This window comes from Cherax quadricarinatus, chromosome 35, assembly GCF_038502225.1.
Source record: "Cherax quadricarinatus isolate ZL_2023a chromosome 35, ASM3850222v1, whole genome shotgun sequence".
NCBI classification, from domain to species: domain Eukaryota; kingdom Metazoa; phylum Arthropoda; class Malacostraca; order Decapoda; family Parastacidae; genus Cherax; species Cherax quadricarinatus.
This window is the reverse complement of record NC_091326.1, coordinates 4,619,327-4,643,018: the sequence shown is the minus strand read 5'-3', so window position 1 is coordinate 4,643,018 and position 23,692 is coordinate 4,619,327.

The window sequence follows — 23,692 nt, the reverse complement described above, 5'->3', positions numbered from 1 at the left end:
ATTGGCCTTGTACATAACAGTAAGGCCACCCACATCCCTCCTGTGTTGAAGGCTCTGCTGAAATGACAGATCTATCCAGGATGGGTCCAGGCGAGAGATGAGACGTCTTGCTCTGTTCTCTACTCTGTCAAGCAGTCGCAGATGAGAGGGGGGGTAGGCAAACCAAGAAAGTGGAGCATACTCAAGGTGTGAGCGTACTTGTGCCTCGTACAGAATCTTGCAACCTCTACTGTCAAGCAGATGCGAGATACGGCGAAGTGCTGTAAGCTTCCTGGCTGCCTTGCTTGCAAGATTTACAACATGGTTCTTCATGGTTAGTTTGGAGTCAAATTTCACCCCAAGGATATCAACTTCTTCTCCAGGTGCCAACACCCTCCCATTCATCCTTACTACTGCACCAGTATTACCATCATGGTGCCTAGAGACCATCATCATTTGCGTTTTCTCAGGTGCAAATGTTACTTGCTATCTATTTCCCCAAGCTGATATAGCTCTTAGTTGGTGATTGATGTAGCTTAGAGCAGCTGGCATTTCTTCTCTTGGATAAGTGAATGTCAGTGTACAGTCGTCTGCATATGCATGTGATTCTGGGATGAGATGAAGAAGGTCGTTGAAGTAGACATTCCATAACAATGGTCCCAGCACGCTTCCTTGTGGAACACTTGCCCCAATAGGACGTCTTGCTGATTCCGTTCCATTGAGAACTACCCTTAGAGATCTACCATGAATGTAATCACTGAGGAGACATAGCGTAGAACCTGCAATTCCCAGTGCTTGAAGTTTGGCTAAGAGGCCCTGGTGCCACACCCGGTAGAAAGCACCAGCAATGTCCAGTGCTACCACACAGCTCTCTCTCTCTCTCTCTCTCTCTCTCTCTCTCTCTCTCTCCTTTGCCCTGCTGATCTCATTTTGTGTAAGAAAAAGCTATTAATTTCGGCTAGTAGAGTAAGATACCGACTACTAGGAGGCTGACACCAGGGTTTTCTCTTATGGATGTCAGCGCTGCGTTCCTGGTGGTGGTGATAGTAGGTAGTGGTGGTAGTGCGCGCGCGTGCGCGCGTACGCGCATACACACACACGCATACACACACGCATACACACACACACACACACACACACACTAAACAGTAGATAATTACTTACAGTAATTACCTTCTGTATATTCCCTTATGCAGATAATGTAATTAGCAGAAACTAAACGATCGAGAACATAAGAAGGGATAAAGAAGACTTGGATAATCTGAAGGATAATTTAATAAATAGGAGAAGTAAAGTAATGAAGGTGGGAGATAGGGGAATGAAGACTGATTACAGTACAAGGGAATAAATTGAAGGGAACAGGAGGTGTAGAAGGGAGAGGGGAAGACGTGGTAAATGGGAGGATAAAGGAAGAAAATAAGGGGAGAAAAGAAGGACAATGAAAAAGAGAGGTAATGAAGATAGGGTGAAGGAAAACGGGATATATATATATATATATATATATATATATATATATATATATATATATATATATATATATATATATATATATACATATTATATATATATATATATATTAGACAGAGAAATAAATTCTCAGACCGGGACGATGGTAAGCTTAATCTGCAACACTTTCAATCTATAGTTGAATTGCAGTCAACAATGAACAATGTTTGCATACATAATGAGGCTTGCCCCTGGTGTATTGATCAACGTGCAACGCTAGTTGCACCACAGAGACCACTTCCCATACAATGTACGCATCATACACACACGTCCCTCTTATCTCTCACCCATTGCCATGATAATAGCTGCTGTATATTGCTGTTATCTGGCTAACTTATTCTCCTTTTATCAGTTTTTTGTTGCAGGGTTTATTGTGTGTGTGTGTGTGTGTGAGTGAGTGTGTGTGTGTGTGTGTGTGTGTGTGTGTGTGTGTGTGTGTGTGTGTGTGTGTGTGTGTGTGTGTGTGTGTAAGAGTCTGCGTGTGTGTGTGTGTGCATTAAAAAGCGAGAAAATTTCGTGTCGCTAATCTAAAAGATTACGATGGGATGACAACAATTAGGCGAGAGAGAGAGAGAGAGAGAGAGAGAGGGAGAGAGAGGGAGAGAGAGAGAGAGGGAGAGAGAGAGAGAGAGAGAGAGAAGAGGAGAAGGTCGGATAATCTGCATATTCCTAGACTATCCAAATACCTTCCCCTTACACCCGACTAGTTAGGTCTAGCACCGACGGTGTGACTGTCCTGAGGGTAGTAGCACGCTGCTGGTGTTCTTACTGTAAACAACGTGAAGATTCAGGGCCACTGTACCATGGCTGGAACACCACACTTCCCACCCTTAACTTACGAATGGGCATTAGAGTACATTTCGGTCCGTTCGTGGATAATTATTGAATCGTTAGTGACTTGATAACTGGCCATCAGCCCACCGCTCATGCGTTCAGTATGACTTCTAAAACATCTTGCTGCCGATGAAGAATCATAACAGGCTGGCGAATCAAGGAGGTTAACAATGCAGGGTAAAAGAATATCCAACGGACACAGTATTGTCACTGCATCACTCCATAAATTCTTATAATAATCTTTATTTCTACAAGTACATGATACAACTTATACAGACCATAGCTCACACCACTGATATACTATACCTGGAGTTTACCTGGAGAGAGTTCCGGGGGTCAACGCCCCCGCGGCCCGGTCTGAGACCAGGCCTCCTGGTGGATCAGAGCCTGATCAACCAGGCTGTTGCTGCTGGCTGCACGCAAACCAACATACGAGCCACAGCCCGGCTGATCCGGAACTGACTTTAGGTGCTTGTCCAGTGCCAGCTTGAAGACTGCCAGGGGTCTGTTGGTAATCCCCCTTATGTGTGCTGGGAGGAAGTTGAACAGTCTCGGGCCCCTGACACTTATTGTATGGTCTCTTAACGTGCTAGTGACACCCCTGCTTTTCATTGGGGGGATGGTGCATCGTCTGCCAAGTCTTTTGCTTTCGTAGTGAGTGATTTTCGTGTGCAAGTTCGGTACTAGTCCCTCTAGGATTTTCCAGGTGTATATAATCATGTATCTCTCCCTCCTGCGTTCCAGGGAATACAGGTTTAGGAACCTCAAGCGCTCCCAATAATTGAGGTGTTTTATCTCCGTTATGCGCGCCGTGAAAGTTCTCTGTACATTTTCTAGGTCGGCAATTTCACCTGCCTTGAAAGGTGCTGTTAGTGTGCAGCAATATTCCAGCCTAGATAGAACAAGTGACCTGAAGAGTGTCATCATGGGCTTGGCCTCCCTAGTTTTGAAGGTTCTCATTATCCATCCTGTCATTTTTCTAGCAGATGCGATTGATACAATGTTATGGTCCTTGAAGGTGAGATCCTCCGACATGATCACTCCCAGGTCTTTGACGTTGGTGTTTCGCTCTATTTTGTGGCCAGAATTTGTTTTGTACTCTGATGAAGATTTAATTTCCTCATGTTTACCATATCTGAGTAATTGAAATTTCTCATCGTTGAACTTCATATTGTTTTCTGCAGCCCACTGAAAGATTTGGTTGATGTCTGCCTGGAGCTTTGCAGTGTCTGCAATGGAAGACACTGTCATGCAGATTCGGGTGTCATCTGCAAAGGAAGACACGGTGCTGTGGCTGACATCCTTGTCTATGTCGGATATAAGGATGAGGAACAAGATGGGAGCGAGTACTGTGCCTTGTGGAACAGAGCTTTTCACCGTAGCTGCCTCGGACTTTACTCTGTTGACGACTACTCTCTGTGTTCTGTTAGTGAGGAAGCCACTGGTTATGTAGACCATTTCGGGCAAATTAGATTAATTTTGTCCCCCCAGGATGCGACACACACCAGCCAGCTAACACCCAGGTACGTACTTACTGCTGGGTGAACAGGGGACAGCAGGTGTCTTATGAAAATACGCCTCCAATGTTTTCACTCGTACCGGGGATCGAACCACGGACCTCATTTTGTGAGTTGAGTGAGCTACCAACCGAGCTAGAAGATACTCCAGAGCTATACAATGTTTCGCCCTGAGTTCACAGCTCGAGAAGGCACAGTAGGTGGCTGTCAGTTTGAGAAATGACGCTGTCAGGAAATCCATTTCTGCTTATTTTTCTTCTTCCCTCAGTAGAGGAGAGACCTATGGCATTATTACAGGCCTATAATAATAATATCTATTTATTACAAGTACATATACATGGTATACAGGACTAGCTGACATCAATGACATTACTACTGTATAGAAAGCCGCTTGTTCGGGTAAATTAGGTCAGTGTCCCAGGATGCTACCCACACCAGTCGACTAACACCCAGGTACCCATTTTACTGCTGGGGAACATAGACAACAGGTGTAAAGACACACGCCCAATGTTTCTACTCTGGCTGGGAATCAAACCCAGGCCCTCGCCGTGTGAAGCGAGAACGTTACCCACCAGGGCCCCCCCCACTATGGCAGATAAAATTACCAATATATATATATATATATATATATATATATATATATATATATATATACACACACACACACACACACACACACATCAGAAGTGTGCTGCTACTCTATTCTACATGGTAATTACTCAGTGGGAACACCCACAGTGTGTGGCTACCTATTTCTATATGATAGTTACACAGTGGGAACTTACAGAGTGGGCTCCTACCCAGTTCTGTGTGATAATTACGCAGTGTGGTGTCACCCAGTTCTATAGTTACACAGTGGGAACAGAGTGGGCTCCTACCCAGTTCTGTGTGATAATTACACAGTGTGGTGTCACCCAGTTCTATAGTTACACAGTGGGAACAAAGACTTTTTCCTACCTTAATGAGTGTGTGTGTGTGGGGAGGGGAACAAGTGTGAAGGTGTGCCAGACTGCTAGCCTAGTCCACACCCAATGGGTCTCAGTGCAGTGCCTAGGGTGAGGGGTCAGTAGGGTCACAGGAACCCGAGGTTAATACCCCCAGTGTGGCTCGTCTCCACTGGGGAATCCCCCCTTTTTAAAGTCTTCTCCTAGAATGCCAGCTGACAGCTAACTCCTGGGTACCTATTTACCGCAGGTGAGCATGGGCACTTGTCGGTAGCCATTTGCCCTGATTTAGTGTATACTCATCTATATGTGGTTGCAGGTGTCGAATCACAGCTCTTGGGTCCCGCCTCTTCGCTAGTCGCTTCTAGATCCACCCTCTCCCTGATCCAATGGCTTTATCGTACCTCTTTTTAAAGCTTCGTATGTCTTTTGGTACACAGCACCGACAAGTTGGTGATTAAGACATGTGCAACACTTGGGTATCTATTTCCGAAACGTTCCGCCTACAACGCAGGCTTCTCAGTCTCATAGAGGCGAAATGTAATACTTAACCAATGTTATGTTCGCCTCTCTCTCTCTCTCTCTCTCTCTCTCTCTCTCTCTCTCTCTCTCTCTCTCTCTCTCTCTGTGTTATGTGTATTAGACTTAAGAAGACGGATGTACGGGCGAAACGTCTCGGTAATAAAGATACGTATGTATTGCACCTGTGTCGGAAAGTACAGCTACCTGTGTGCCACTAAGTCACCTAATTACCTTAGCGTCAGTCTTCATTAGCAAGAGCTCCTAAGCACCTCGTTGCTAATTACCCCCATAATTCTGCATTCCCTTTCAATGTGTGTGTGTGTGTGTGTGTGTGTGTGTGTGTGTGTGTGTGTGTGTGTGTGTGTGTGTGTGTGTGTGTGTGTGTGTAATTTCACCCTGTATTAAATAAAACCCCTGTAATACACCAATTATTTCTCTTCTATTTATTCTGCTTTCCTTTTGAATTCCGTCTGTTTACCTTCGTTTAACAAGTGTAACTTTCTTAACGTGTTGTTGCTACCCTGTGTCTGAAATATTCATGACTGTTCCTCGAAGTGTGTTGATGGGACTAGTGGTGTGTGCGCGCGTGGGGGGGGCGGTAGCCCCCTTTGTGATTAAGGCTGAGCAGCCATGGTATAAGTGGGGCTCCCCTTTAAGAAGAAGGTCCCTAATGCCGGTGTAGGGTTCTTGATTCAAGCAAGCTGGAATCCCTCATTACCTCCCATTATTCTTGAATCATATCTATCTCGCCTTGTGTTATACACACTGTCATTGCTGAAATGTATCGCCTTCTCAGTAGGCTTCTTCAGTCTACAACAGAGGCTGTAGCAGCCAAGTTATTATAACTTTATTCGCATAAAATGGTCATTAAAAAAAACATTACTGGTAATTGGAAACATACACAATCACAGCCCATTATGGTTATATACACCACCGAGATGTACATGTGTCTGTGTGTATACACTGAAAGCTTAATTTAACCCCTATTTTAGGGATTATTTTTGAGTGATGTTGAGCAAGTGTCAAGTAGTGTAGTCGATAGACTTTCACACCAATATACCAACCAGACAATATTTACAAACCATACCACGGGTGGGGTTAGAACCCGCGGTCAGAGAGTCATAAAACTCCAAACCGACGCGTTAGCCACTGGACCAGCCAGCCATACTTTGTATAACGAAAGTATAATAAACACTTGTCAGTGCTCAGTAATAACTCACATGGAGACAGAAACTCAGGGAATTGATTGGGCACTATATTTCGACCCCCTTCTGAGACCCTCTTCAGCAGACACACACAGATGAAAGAAAAACGTGAATTTACATTTTGTATACATCATGTTGTATATCTCTTGCTGTGTATGCACTGAGAGCATACACATCTAAAGGTGTATATACACCTCCTGGTGTATATACACGTGGAGGTGTGTTTTTATTGGTATATATACACTGGGAACTTTCTTTAATCAATATTTTAGGTATTAAAAGTATTCTTGACTGGTGGCAGACAGGTGACCTGCAGTCTTAATGACTCTTGTGGTTTATAGGCTTTAAAACAGCGTTAGTGCCACTGTGAATGACAGTGGTACTGTTGTCATTGGCACCCAGGTGGCAGCCAGTCACACAGTGTCAGTGCCACAGTTTACCCTCGTACAGACATCCACAGTCTAGTAACTTTTATAATTAGCCCTTGTCGAGAGGGCTCTTTTCTCTCTCTCTCTCTCTCTCTCTCTCTCTCTCTCTCTCTCTCTAAAACTGCTATGATATTCACTAGTTTAATTAAGGATAACTAATGTGTGCTACTGCGATAAATACTTGACATTGAGAGAGAGAGAGAGAGAGAGAGAGAGAGAGAGAGAGAGAGAGAGAGAGAGAGAGAGAGAGAGTAAAAAATATATGTCACAGTCTCTTGTCACTGAAAACAGTGTGTTGTGTGAGTGTGTGTGTGTGTGTGTGTGTATACTCACCTAGTTCTCACCTAGTTGTGGTTGCAGGGGTCGAGTCACAGCTCCTGGCCCCGCTTCTTCACTGGTAGCTACTCGGTAACTCTTCCTGCTCCATGAGCTTTATCATACCTCTTCTTAAAGCTATGTATGGTTCCTGCCTCCACTACATCACTTCCCAGACTATTCCACTTCCTGACAACTCCGTGACTGAAGAAATACTTCCTAACGTCTCCGTGGTTCAGCTGAGTCTTCTACTACCAATTGTGTCCCCTTGTGGCTGTGTCCCATCTCTGGAACATTCTGTCTGTCCAACTTGTCGATTCCTCTCAGTATTTTATATGCCCTTATCTCTTCCGTCTTCCAGTGTCGTCAGGTCGATTTCCCTTAACCTCTCCTCGTAGGACACATCCCTTAGCTCCTAGACTAGTCTTGTTGCAAGCCTTCGCCTTTCTCTAGTTTCCTACATGCTTGGCTAGGTGTAGGTTTCAAACTGGCTCTGTGTGTGTGTGTGTGTGTGTGTGTGTGTGTGTGTGTGTACTCGTCTACTTGTGGTTGCAAGGGTCGAGTCATAGCTTCTGGCCCCGCCTCTTCACTGATTGCTACTAGGTCCTCTGTCTCTCTGCTCCTTGAGCTTATCAAACCACTTCCTGACAACTCTATGACTGAAGAAATACTACCTAACATCCCTTTGACTCATAGGAGTCTTCAACTTCCAATTATGACCCCTTGTTTCTGTGTCCCATCTCTAGAAAATCCTGTCTTTGTCCACCTTGTCAATTCCTCGTAGTATTATATATGTCGTTATCATATCTCCCCTAACCCTCCTCTCCTCCAGTGTCGTCAGGCTGATTTCCCTCAACCTTTCTTCGTAGGACATTCCCCTTAGCTCTGGGCCTAGTCCCCTTGCAAACCTTTGCACTCTTTTTAACTTCTTAACGTGCTTGACCAGGTGCGGGTTCCAAACAGGTGCTGCATACTCCAGTATGGGCCTGACATACACAGTGTACAGTGTCTTGAACGATTCCTTACTAAGGTATCGGAACGCTATTCTCAGGTTTACCAGGCGCCCATATGCTGCAGCAGTTATCTGGTTGATGTGTGCTTCCGGAGACATGCTCGGTGTGTGTGCTCACCTATATGGTGTTTCAGGGGGTCGAGTCGCAGCTCCTGGCTCCGTGTTTGTATGTCAGCCTGTCTTATAAACATTACTTCCGCCTTAATATATATATTTTTCGAGAGTGTTCATTAATCTCTATCAATCAGTATTGAGTGTTGTTTATTATCGTTTTATAATTTATCATTTCTTGACGTTTAGTATCATTTGTTACCTATTTGCTATCGCTTACAATCGTTTTAATATCGTTTATTGACGTTTATCGTTCATTATCGCTTGATCATAGTTTATTATCGGTTTATTATCGTTTAAGTATATTATCGGTTATTTTTATTATAGTTTATTATCGTGTATTATCGTTTATTATCGTTTATTTTCGTTCGTTATCGTTCATCGTTCATAATTGTTTACCGACGTTTTTATCGTTTATTAGCGTTTATAATCATTTATTGTTTATCTACATTATCGTATTTAATAAACAATAATATAAAAGTTCTTTCAAAGTCTCGTGGTGTTAGGATAGTATCAGAAATTTTTGAATTGACCCAATTTTTTGACTTTAGGTGAAAAAAAATTCGTTTAGATTTTCGACTCTTAGTCTGGTTAACGACTCACTAAACACTGGTTTATATTGGGACTCTAGTATCTCACTCATTTCTTTGCTGTCATCCTTGTAAGTCCCTTCTCGTCCAGCTCCAGTACTGTTTTTGCCCTAGATTTGGCATAAGAAAAGTGCTTTGGGTTGCTTTCACTTTCATTTGTGGCTATATGTTGCCCTTGTGTTTCTTGTCTACTGTATTATTCCTTAGGCTTAAGTTCGATATCTAATATTTCTCTGACGAGTGCCTTCTTTCGTATTTCATATACACTGGCCCCTTTCAGCAGCTCTGTGATTCTTTGTCTTCTCCTGTACAGGGAGCGTCTCTCTCTTTCTAGTTTACATCTCTTCTTTTTCCTTAAAGAAATGTGTCCTGAGCATACCTCATGTGCCATAGAGTTCTTTCTAGGCAAAGGTAACTATCTAGCAACTTCAAACACTTATGACGGTATATCCATAAGCAGAGCTCTGCCTCTGCTGTCACTGGAAACATGAAATCTCTGCGTATGTCCCATCATTTTCCTGGGCATCAGTCTTTTATTTCTCTGTGCCTGTTAGTGAGACGAGGCAACACCACTACCATACTGCATCAACAGGTATCCATGTACATCAATCACGGGGATGTTAAAAATGATGGTTGCTCGCTTACCACCACTTTCAAGCGCCATCAATCCATCCATTGAGGCTCACCATCACTACCATCAACGAAACCAACACTGCCACCCACTTAAACACACCCACTTAAACCCCTAGCTATTTACACCACTACTACCAACACCCTTTCCAGGTAAACTCCTGGTAAACCAATACCACAATTCACTTACACCATTGCTACCTCTACCATTCACTTACACCATTGCTACCTCTACCATTCACTTACACCATTGCTACCTCTACCATTCACTTACACCATTGCTACCTCTACCATTCACTTACACCATTGCTACCTCTACCATTCACTTACACCATTGCTACCTCTACCATTCACTTACACCATTGCTACCTCTACCATTCACTTACACCATTGCTACCTCTACCATTCACTTACACCATTGCTACCTCTACCATTCACTTACACCATTGCTACCTCTACCATTCACTTACACCATTGCTACCTCTACCATTCACTTACACCATCGCTATCACCACCACGACTCACTGACACCATCGCTACCACCACCACGACTCACTGACACCATCGCTACCACGACCATTCACTTACACTATCGCTACCACCACCACCACCACTCACTGACACCACCATCACCTGTACAACCACAACCCCTCCATCCATACACTAAATACCTCAAACAACCTTCAAACGACGGTAAGCGCTCCACCACTACTAACCACTGCTCCACTAACCTTAACACCAACCAGAACCTAAATTAGAGAATCTCAGTCCATTTACTGTGAAGGTTCTTACAGACACGGGTGACAACACACAAACAACCAGCACATGATGACGTTTCGCTCCGACTCAAACTAGCGTAACTAGTTAATGGTCCAGGACCGAAACGTCGTGATCAATTTCAGTCCCATATATACGAGATATTGTTTATTGTTCCAGACACGAGATTGTATTGTTATTTTCTGTGATGTTTGACTTCCGTTCGCTGAGCGATTCTGGAAAGTTGTCCCGGAATTCCAGAATTCCAGCTCTCTCTTCTGTGATCAGCAAAAGGCTGAATACGTACTTCCTGACTTCCCTGCGACTCGTTTGTGCCTAACTTTCGAAAGGGAGCCCGTTTCTCGCCTCTGAGTATCTTGTACGTTGTAATCATGTCTCCACTGGTTTTTGCATCATTTATTGTGCGTGTGTGTGTGTGTACTCACCTATTTGTACTCACCTATTTGTGGTTGCAGGGGTCGAGTCCTAGCTCCTGGCCCCGCCTCTTCACCGGTTGCTACTAGGCCCTCTCTCTCCCCGCTCCATGAGCTTTATCAAACCTCGTCTTAAAACTGTGTATGGTTCCTGCCTCCACTACGTCATTTTCTAGGCTGTTCCACTGCCTTACAACTCTATGACTGAAGAAATACTTCCTACTATCTCTCTGACTCATATTGTGTGTGTGTGTGTGTGTGTGTGTGTGTGTGTGTGTGTGTGTGTGTGTGTGTGTGTGTGTGTGTGTGTGTGTGTGTGTGTGTGTGTGTGTGTTCCCATTGCCAACCTCTAAATTATCACATGTCTACTGATTTGCAGCCTCCGGAGCCCGATCGTGCCTACTCTTTAAACTGCGTATGAGTCTTGCTTCGGCCATCTCCTCCTAGTTTGCTCCGGTAACCATTACCCTGAGACTGGGGAGGCTGGGGTCGTGGGAGGCTGGTGTCGTGGGAGGCTGGGGTTGTGGGAGGCTGGGGTTGTGGGAGGCTGGGGTTGTGGGAGGCTGGGGTTGTGGGAGGCTGGGGTTGTGGGAGGCTGGGGTCGTCGGAGGGTTTAATTAAAGGGTTGGAATAAAGGGTTGAATTAAAGGGGTTTGATTAAGAAATTGAGTTAGGGAACTTGGTAAAGGGACAGAGTTAGGGGGGGGCCTGATACAAGTGAATGGCTCTTGATCAGAGCAGTTGGAACCGTTCCTCTCCCTCGGATCAAACCTGATTAGCTTCCATTCTCCAGCCGCTGCATAACTGCCCCCTTCCCATACGGATTTAGGGTTTCCCCCTATGATGATATTTTCTGCTTCCCCTTGTTCCTCCCCTTCTCTTCTTCCTCCTCCTCTTCTACCTCTTTCCCCTCCCATTTCTTCCTCCCCTTCCATTCCCTTCCTTCTATTACCCTTGTTCTCTTTATTCTTCCTCCTATTCCTCCACTTCCTATTCCTCCACCTATTCTTATACCTCCTATTCCTTCACCTATTCCTATTCTTTCACCTATTCCTATTTCACCTATTCCTTCACCTATTCCTTCTATTCCTCCACCTCCTCCTATTCCTCTACCTCCTCCTCCTATTCCTCCACCTCCTCCTCCTATTCCTCCACCACCACCTCCTATTCCTCCACCTATTCCTCCACCTCCTATTCCTCCACCTCCTCCTATTCCTCCACCTCCTCCTATTCCTCCTCCTCATATTCCTTCTATTCCTCCACCTCCTATTCCTCCACCTATTCCTCCACCTCCTATTCCTCCACCTCCTCCTATTCCTCCTCCTCCTATTCCTTCTATTCCTCCACCTATTCTTTCACCTCCTATTCCTCTACCTCCTCCTCAGCACCACTAAGACTACCCACTTACCTCTGAGCGACACAAAGGCACACACAAGACCTCAGGGACATTTAAGACCAGCTAAATTGGCTACGACTATAGCTTACCCACAGTTTACGGCGTTAATTACCTTAATTTTCCAACGCGTTAAACCAGCGTTAAACCCACAGCGTCCAGTTACAAGCAGTAGTTAGATCTGGCTGCGTTTCCTAACACCTTCCGTGTTCCATACACGTCACGATACCAAAATGATTATTATAAGCACTTTTATAATTATCGTGGCCAATAAATTTGCAGGTGGGTAATTAGAGTGAACGTTAAGTTTTGATAATTACTCTGGAGAGGGAGACAGGCGAGAATTGATGGAACTTGAGCTAACAGTGTAATACTGTTTACCTGTTTCGGTCACATCGGCCACCTTCCTGCAGTGCGTACTTTTGACGCTAGGGAAGATGATGCGTATTTGCGTAAGGAATTCACGCACGGAGATGTGTGCAAGTCACACACACACACTAGACAAGGGTCTTGGATAGTTACTACCATTACTACTACAACTATTATTACTACTATTACTACTACTACACAACACGTAGAGGCGGGGATCCATACATAACTTTAATAAGAGTTACGAAAAGGCTTTTGAAGCTGGAAGAGAGTTGGGCTAGTAGCAACCAGCGAAGAGGCGAGGCCAAGAGCTGTGAATCGACTCCTGCTACCACATATAGGCGCGCACAAACAGGTGACTACACTAACGCAACAAACATTAACAACATACCCACATAATACCAGAAACAACCCGGAACTCCACCAGCAATCATTCCAGTAACAGCTGGAAAAATCATACTAATTACACCCTATCAATTATAATCATAACTAAACACTAAATCACTCGGCAGTGAAGGATTACCAAGGAAGGGAAATGATACCAGCCCAACCAAGGCTTCAGAATGCTCCTGAAAGTGAAATAGTGGTCAGCATAGAGACATTACAGTGGTAATTGCCTTGTTAGCCTCAGGCAAGTGGTCAGTCCAGTTCACGGGGTGAAGGAGAAATTTCTTGGGCTGTTTAGTTGATGTAATTGCGATAATTACGATTTAAGCCAATTGTTCTCCTTAGTTGGTTAAGGACACTCGGCTTCTCATAGCTAGAGTGAAAGGTCGCAATACCATGGCTGGAACAATTCACAACCCAGGATATCGTGGCTGGAACAATTCACAACCCAGGATATCGTGGCTGGAACAATTCACAACCCAGGATATCGTGGCTGGAACAATTCACAACCCAGGATATCGTGGCTGGAACAATTCACAACCCAGGATATCGTGGCTGGAACAATTCACTACCCAGGATATCGTGGCTGGAACAATTCACAACCCAGGATATCGTGGCTGGAACAATTCACAACCCAAGATATCGTGGCTGGAACAATTCACAACCCAGGATATCGTGGCTGGAACAATTCACAACCCAGGATATCGTGGCTGGAACAATTCACAACCCAGGATATCGTGGCTGGAACAATTCACAACCCACAATACCATGGCTGTGGTATTAACCCAGGATACCGTGGCTGGAACAATTCACAGCCCATTAGAGACCAAATTTTGCCAATTTCCTTTTATCTAGGGCCTACATTCTAGGCAATAGGCGTTGAAATAGTTAACTAGAACTCATTTTCGTATATACTTACAGATTTTACGTGTATATCTGTCACAAGCAAATTTGGGAAACCAGCTCAATATTTTTGGTGTTTCAACTAGATTCAGTTTTAGGTATATATCTTGTACTTAGAATGGATACACAAAAGGCCTAGTTCTTAGTCCTAGTTCCTAGGCCTTTTGTACACCTATATGATATTGCGCTACCATGAGGTGCACAATAGACTAGCCATTTCGGTGGTAAAATCTATAAGATTTCTAAATCTACCTAGACACCTCAAAACATCGCCTAGAAAGAAAAAAAATTATCTCTACGCAATAAACATGAAAATTAATGATCCTTCAATCAGAGTAAACACGGGAAATATTACAAACATTAAGAGACAACGCGATACATCACAAAACATCACATTACGAACACAAGTTTGAAAAAATATCGGACGCTATAACCATAAAAACACACACACACACACACACACACACACACTTGAAAACACTGCAACACTACAAGGTCGTACTTAGGGGTAAATAAACACGAAGGTGACCACTACCGCGTCATGACAGGGCTGAGACTGTGTTGTTGTGGTCACATCTGGAAGGAATGAAAGGGAGGGAGGGAGGGGGCGGCACCTTGAAAGCACGTAATTACATTCTGTGAAAACTCTGACCAGGAAATTACTAAACGCGAGGGTACTTGATACAATAGGACACACTGATACAACATAATACTTGATACAAGAAGACACTCTGATACAGTAGGATACACGATACAGCAGTATACAGAAGAATAAAACACTGGAACTGGGAATACTTGACAACATTCTCGTGGTCCTGACGAAGTCTCGCAGCTCAGACTGAAAGTCCTCAGCACTCTGAAGATAATATGTAAACAAAATCCTTTATTAATTAAAGTTCGTTTCGATCCCTGAGCGAATTATTTCTTTATTTTTCAGAATAAACTTTATCTGTTTAAGTCTCTTATTCTGTTATTTCCTTTATGCTACACACACACACACACATATATATATATATATATATATATATATATATATATATATATATATATATATATATATATATATATATATATATATATATATATATATATATATATATTATTTTATTTATTATCACACTGGCCAATTCCCACCAAGGCAGGGTGGCCCGAAAAAGAAAAACTTTCACCATCATTCACTCCATCACTGTCTTGCCAGAAGGGTGCTTTACACTACAGTTTTTAAACTGCAACATTAACACCCCTCCTTCAGAGTGCAGGCACTGTACTTCCCATCTCCAGGACTCAAGTCCGGCCTGCCGGTTTCCCTGAACCCCTTCATAAATGTTACTTTGCTCACACTCCAACAGCACGTCAAGTATTAAAAACCATTTGTCTCCATTCACTCCTATCAAACACGCTCACGCATGCCTGCTGGAAGTCCAAGCCCCTCGCACACAAAACCTCCTTTACCCCTTCCCTCCAACCTTTCCTAGGCCGACCCCTACCCCGCCTTCCTTCCACTACAGTGATACACTCTTGAAGTTATTCTGTTTCGCTCCATTCTCTCCACATGTCCGAACCACCTCAACAACCCTTCCTCAGCCCTCTGGACAACAGTTTTGGTAATCCCGCACCTCCTCCTAACTTCCAAACTACGAATTCTCTGCATTATATTCACACCACACATTGCTCTCAGACATGACATCTCCACTGCCTCCAGCCTTCTCCTCGCTGCAACATTCATCACCCATGCTTCACACCCATATAAGAGCGTTGGTAAAACTATACTCTCATACTTTCCCCTCTTTGCCTCCAAGGACAAAGTTCTTTGTCTCCACAGACTCCTAAGTGCACCGCTCACTCTTTTCCCCTCATCAATTTTATGATTCACCTCATCTTTCATAGACCCATCCGCTGACACGTCCACTCCCAAATATCTGAATACATTCACCTCCTCCATACTCTCTCCCTCCAATCTGATATCCAATCATCACCTAATCTTTTTGTTATCCTCATAACCTTACTCTTTCCTGTATTCACTTTCAATTTTCTTCTTTTGCACACCCTACCAAATTCATCCACCAATCTCTGCAACTTCTCTTCAGAATCTCCCAAGAGCACAGTGTCATCAGCAAAGAGCAACTGTGACAACTCCCACTTTATGTGTGATTCTTTATCTTTTAACTCCACGCCTCTTGCCAAGACCCTCGCATTTACTTCTCTTACAACCCCATCTATAAATATATTAAACAACCACGGTGACATCACACATCCTTGTCTAAGGCCTACTTTTACTGGGAAATAATTTCCCTCTTTCCTACATACTCTAACTTGAGCCTCACTATCCTCGTAAAAACTCTTCACTGCTTTCAGTAACCTACCTCCTACACCATACACCTGCAACATCTGCCACATTGCCCCCCTATCCACCCTGTCATACGCCTTTTCCAAATCCATAAATGCCACAAAGACCTCTTTAGCCTTATCTAAATACTGTTCACTTACATGTTTCACTGTAAACACCTGGTCCACACACCCCCTACCTTTCCTAAAGCCTCCTTGTTCATCTGCTATCCTATTCTCCGTCTTACTCTTATTTTTTTCAATAATAACTACCATACACTTTACCAGGTATACTCAACAGACTTATCCCCCTATAATTTTTGCACTCTCTTTTATCCCCTTTGCCTTTATACAAAGGAACTATGCATGCTCTCTGCCAATCCCTAGGTACCTTACCCTCTTCCATACATTTATTAAATAATTGCACCAACCACTCCAAAACTATATCCCCACCTGCTTTTAACATTTCTATCTTTATCCCATCAATCCCGGCTGCCTTACCCCCTTTCATTTTACCTACTGCCTCACGAACTTCCCCCACACTCACAACTGGCTCTTCCTCACTCCTACAAGATGTTGTTCCTCCTTGCCCTATACACGAAATCACAGCTTCCCTATCTTCATCAACATTTAACAATTCCTCAAAATATTCCCTCCATCTTCCCAATACCTCTAACTCTCCATTTAATAACTCTCCTCTCCTATTTTTAACTGACAAATCCATTTGTTCTCTAGGCTTTCTTAACTTGTTAATCTCACTCCAAAACTTTTTCTTATTTTCAACAAAATTTGTTGATAGCATCTCACCCACTCTCTCATTTGCTCTCTTTTTAATTGCTTCACCACTCTCTTAACCTCTCTCTTTTTCTCCATATACTCTTCCCTCCTTGCATCACTTCTACTTTGTAAAAACTTCTCATATGCTAACTTTTTCTCCCTTACTACTCTCTTCACATCATCATTCCACCAATCGCTCCTCTTCCCTCCCGCACCCACTTTCCTGTAACCACAAACTTCTGCTGAACACACTAACACTTCATTTTTAAACCTACCCCATACCTCTTCGATCCCATTGTGTTTATATCTTACCCTAACTGCCTCCTCTTTTAGTTTATAAACCTTCACCTCTCTCTTCCCTGATGCTTCTATTCTCCTTGTATCCCATCTACCTTTTACTCTCAGTGTAGCTACAACTAGAAAGTGATCTGATATATCTGTGGTCCCTCTATAAACATGTACATCCTGAAGTCTACTCAACAGTCTTTTATCTACCAATACATAATCCAACAAACTACTGTCATTTCGCCCTACATCAAATCTTGTATACTTATTTATCCTCTTTTTCTTAAAATATGTATTACCTATAACTAAACCCCTTTCTATACAAAGTTCAATCAAAGGGCTCCCATTATCATTTACACCTGGCACCCCAAACTTACCTACCACACCCTCTCTAAAAGTTTCTCCTACTTTAGCACTCAGGTCCCCTACCACAATTACTCTCTCACTTGGTTCAAAGGCTCCTATACATTCAATTAACATCTCCCAAAATCTCTCTCTCTCCTCTGCATTCCTCTCTTCTCCAGGTGCATACACGCTTATTATGACCCACTTCTCGCATCCAACCTTTACTTTAATCCACATAATTCTTGAATTTACACATTCATATTCTCTTTTCTCCTTCCATAACTGATCATTCAACATTACTGCTATCCCTTCCTTTGCTCTCTCTCAGATACTCCAGATTTAATCCCATTTATTTCCCCCCACCGAAACTCCCCTGCCCCCTTCAGCTTTGTTTCGCTTAGGGCCAGGACATCCAACTTCTTTTCATTCATAACATCAGCAATCATCTTTTTCTTGTCATCCGCACAACATCCACGCACATTTAAGCATCCCAGTTTTATAAAGTTTTTCTTCTTCTCTTTTTTAGTAAATGTCTACAGGAGAAGGGGTTACTAGCCCATTGCTCCCGGCATTTTAGTCGCCTCATACGATACGCATGGCTTACGGAGGAAAGATTCTTTTCCACTTCCCCATGGACAATAGAAGAAATAAAGAAGAACAAGAGCTATTTAGAAAAAGGAGAAAAACCTAGATGTATGTATGTATATATATATATATATATATATATATATATATATATATATATATATATATATATATATATATATGCATGTGCGTGTCTGTGAAGTGTGACCAAAGTGTAGGTAGGAGTTGCAAGATATCCCTGTTATCTAGCGTGTTTATGAGACAGAAAAAGACACCAGCAATCCTACCATCATGTAAAACAGTTACAGGTTTCTGTTTCACAGTCATCTGGCAGGACGGTAGTACTTCCCTGGGTGGTTGCTGTCTACCAACCTACTACCTATATATGTATATATATTATATATATATATATAATATATATATACATACATGTATATATATACGTATATATATACATATATATATATAGGTTGGTAGGATTGCTGGTGTCTTTTTTTTCTGTCTCATAAACATGCAAGATTACAGGTACGTCTTGCTACTTCTACTTACACTTAGGTCACACTACACATACATATACAAGCATATATATACACACACCTCTGGGTTTTCTTCTATTATCTTACTAGTTCTTGTTCTTGTTTATTTCCTCTTATCTCCATGGGGAAGTGGAACAGAATTCTTCCTTCGTAAGCCATGCGTGTTGTAAGAGGCGACTAAAATGCCGGGAGCAAGTGGCTAGTAACCCCTTCTCCTGTACATATTACTAAATGTAAAAGGAGAAACTTTCGTTTTTCCTTTTGGGCCACCCTGCCTCGGTGGGATACTGCCAGTGTGTTGAAAGATATATATATATATATATATATATATATATATATATATATATATATATATATATATATATATATTATTATATATATGCATGCATGCAGTAAGATCACAATAAACAGGTGATATCAGAATATGCAAAAGAACCACTGTAAAAGATTAGTGAAATTCCAAGCGCTTTCGTGTCTTCTCACATTATCAAGAAACTATGATAATGTGAGAAGTCACGAAAGCGCTTGGTTGTTTTGCATATATGTATATATAATAATAATATATATATATATAAATAATTCCTCTTAGACACGTGTGCAATACCTAGGTTATTTTATTGTGGAGATAAGGACACACTTGGGTGTCTCATTATCTCCACGCTAAAGTGCACATGTGTCTTATCAATTAGTCGGTATTATATACGATTTCGTACTAGGAAAGCCTAGTGCTATAGTAGTACTAGGTTATCCCAGAACCACGTTGTACCAGCACCGCCCATTTGTCTAATGTATCTCTTGTGTGGTGTATTGACGCTATTTTGATCAACACTAACAACTCTGCTAACAACCATGGCGTCTAACAGCTGCTGAACACACCTGCTGCCAGTCTGTTAGACACTAACTACACCATGACCTTTCCTGTGACAGCTGTCCGAGTCAACAGTTACCTTTGACCTGGCTGAACGCCCTGACACACGCTACTATGACCTCTCTAGTGCCCTGGCAAGCTGTTGTCGTAACAGATGGCCTGTTCAACGGCCTGTTGCTTGGATAACAGGAGGCAACAGGACGTAGCTAGGGACATGGGTGTTGAGGGTGATAAGAGGGGAAATCGTATGTAAAAATGTGGGGAGGGAAAAAGAGGAGTAACGAGAAAAAGAGGATAGATGAGGAATAGAGGGAGAATGAGGAGAAACTGAAGAGAGTAAAGAGAGTTGTTAACAAGGCGAATAAAGAGATTAGGATTACATTGTGTGTTAACCCCGTAGATTTAATCCAGGAGGATTTAACAGAGAGGTAACCTTGGAAGGGGTCGCACACTCTGCGTTTTCTTCAAGGTTCTCCGTTTTCTTTTGACTCCGTTTTCTTTTATCTTCGTTTTCTTTTAACTCCGCTTTCTTTAGTCTGTTTTTGTCCCCTTTTTTCATGTTTTCCTGAAGTTATTTCCTCCGTCGACTCTACGGTGTGTGTGTGTGTGTGTGTGTGTGTGTGTGTGTGTGTGTGTTATTGTTGCTGTTTCTATCACTATTGTTATTATTACATTTTAATATCATTATTTTCACAGTTAATTCATATTTTCATATTCGTAATATTGAGAGAGAGAGAGAGAGAGAGAGACAGAGAGAGAGAGTTATAGGCGACGAAATATGAATTATATAACATATGGCCATCAAGTGAGAGAGGGTGGCCCTGTTTGGCACCATTTATAAACTCACTTGGCACTTGGTCGATGCCTCGTGTGGCCATCACAACACCACGTTCGAACCCGTCGGATCGATCCCACAGCCCGTCCGGCGCGACCTACTATAAGAAACCTCGAAGATTTCAAGCCTATCGGCAGAGGCATTCCCTGGTTATCAGACAGAAGTTACTGTGTAACTTCTCACAGTAACTTCCTGATAACCTCACCAAATAATTCCAGATAATCTCACCAGATAATTAGATAATCCTCCTTACAAGTCAACTTACTTAAGCAAGTTATTTAATTTGCATAAACAAATTGGGATAAAAAAATGGTTAAAATAATATGTATTTTTTAGTGAGTTGATACTTGTTATTGTTTGTTTGTTGTTGGCTTGTTTGTTGTACCTTGTTTTTGTTTGTTGTTCGATAAATTAGTCACGTGTGTAACTCTCGGATATCTTTACTGTGAAAAAATGTTTCGCCCATATTGGACCGAGGAAGCCACTGGTGAGCGAATAGTCTCCGATATGAAGTTACCCAAGTTTTGTCCAGGTGTCTGGAACTGCCAGGAGCTGTGACTCGACTCCTGCAACCACAACTAGGTGAGCACACACACACACACACACACACACACACACACATACATACACATACACACATACACATACACACATACACACACATACACACACATACACACACATACATACACACACATACACATACACACACATACACACAGGAGCTGTGAATCGACCCTTGCAACAAGAAATAGACGAGTACACACACCCTCTCGCACGGTAATATGCAAATTCGCGGTGGAAAGGTGTTCCATCCAATCGCTAAACAGCAACAGCCAAACGGAACCTTCGCTTCCGGAGCTTCCGTAAGTCTTGGCTACCAACCTGAGCATTGCCAACCCTAATAGTAATAATAATAATAATAATAATAATAATAATAATAATAATGCTTTCGCTCAATGTAGAGCTTCGCCAGTGGCTCCATAAAGCTCTGCACTGGGCAAAACGTCGCTTCAAATAAAAGGCTTGTGGAGTACCAAGCATCACGAGGTGGACATGACGCCCCTAGACGAGAGGAAGGTGTTGAGAGGGCGTTTGAAAACGGGTTAATTTTCTACTGTTTATAACTGTTTCTTTCTTTTTCCCTTCCAGCTTACTCTTTTTCTTCTCTCTCTCGCTTTCCCTTGTTTCTGTGTCTTTTCCTTCTCTCGCGTTCCCTCTCGTTAAAATTCTCTCTCGTAAAGCGTAACCCGAATGCCAGAAAATTGGAGTGGATCGACTACGGCTAGAAGAAAGCTAAAATAAATGGAGCCTTGTTCGTGTATGGGAGAGTGTGAAGGGAGTGAAGGAAGAGGAGGGAATGAAGGAACAGAGGGCTAGAGGGACAGGAAGTGTGCTAGTTAATGATTTACGGGACTTGAGGCAAGCCAAGTGTTAGATGTGTGTGGATGTGTGTGTGGATGTGTGTGTGGATGTGTGTGTGGATGTGTGTGTGGATGTGTGTGTGGATGTGTGTGTGGATGTGTGTGGGGATGTGTGTGGGGATGTGTGTGGGGATGTGTGTGGGGATGTGTGTGGGGATGTGTGTGGGGATGTGTGTGGGGATGTGTGTGGGGATGTGTGTGGGGATGTGTGTGGGGATGTGTGTGGGGATGTGTGTGGGGATGTGTGTGTGGATGTGTGTGTGGATGTGTGTGTGGATGTGTGTGTGGATGTGTGTGGGGATGTGTGTGGGGATGTGTGTGGGGATGTGTGTGGGGATGTGTGTGGGGATGTGTGTGGGGATGTGTGTGGGGATGTGTGTGGGGATGTGTGTGGGGATGTGTGTGGGGATGTGTGTGTGGATGTGTGTGTGGATGTGTGTGTGGATGTGTGTGTGGATATGTGTGTGGATGTGTGTGGATATGTGTGTGGATGTGTGTGTGTATGTGTGTGTATGTGTGTATGTGTATGTGTGTGTGTCAACATCAGCTAGGCAGCAAGACGTGAGGGATCACATAACTAGCCGATTACGTTATTCACACCAAGACCAACACATCCCAGCCTCTTTCCCAGGTATTGAGCCGCTTCAATACAAGAAAAACTCGCCCCACTTTTTTCAACTCTCTTTCTATACCTCAAAAAAGGCAAGTAGTTACTTTAAAGAAAAAATAGCGAGAAACAGCAATGGAGCGCAATAAGTTGTAAGAGATATTGTCCTAGGCTCACGCGTCTGATTATTTCTGAAGGAAGTGACATCAGAAAAAGCTTCGATCATTTAGCGATCATCCGCTGAAGCTTCGCTGGTTCACGGTGCTTTGAGGCAGTAAACCCTCTCTTTTAAATGTCACTGCGTTGTAAATGGAGCTCTATGTCGTAGCAGATACAACGTAGGGAATGATAACTTATAACGATGATTTACAGGGAGAGCGACGATTCAGCGGACGTGATGAAGACGGGAGATTAGAATCTCTGGGTCTTGAAGGATGCTCCCACAAGGAGAGTTATTAGTCCCTCCGATGACGAGTGAATATTATTCAGCGTGCGTGTTAGTTTTGGATTATGTTATGTGAGAAAGAATGCTTTTCTGTTTAATGTGTATTTTATAACCCCTGTGTATGTTTACTGTCTTGCTAGGTTGTATATCAATATACTGTTTAATGATATCTCCCTCTCTTAAATAACTTGCTTGTCTAGCAACCTGTCGGAAGCCACTACCCAGTTAATAATAATAATAATAATAATAATAATAATTTTATTTCTACAGGTACATGATAAAACAAACAGACCATAACTGACATCAATGACATACTATATAGAAAGCCACTGGTCATTCAGATCATTTCCCGCAACTCGGGTTAATTTTGTTCCCCGGGATGCGACCCACACCAGTCAGCTAACACCTGCCATCCTTGTTCTGGGTGAAGAGGGACAGCAGGTGTTTTAAGGAAACACGCACCCAGTGTTTCCACCCGTACCGGGGATCGAACCACACATACTCTGTGTGAGCAGAGTGCGCTACTAAGCAACCGAACACTATCAAAGGCTGTGAGTTACCTTTAGCGAAGGAGAGTAATGGGGAGAAAAGGCGAGAGTTGAGGAGAGTAGGCCAGGTGGAGGTTAAAACAAACTTGATACTGGACGGTCTCTGGCCGAGCCTACGGGAGGGGGAGCTGTCCAAGACAGCTGAGAGACGTGTATTCTGGCTGTATCTAGACGCAGAAGAGACTACGAGTTCCTTTGCGTCCTCTATTTTCTCTTCTTGTTATCCCAATCAAGTATATTTTTTCTCCGAAGTGGGGGTGCCAACTGGGGGCAGAAA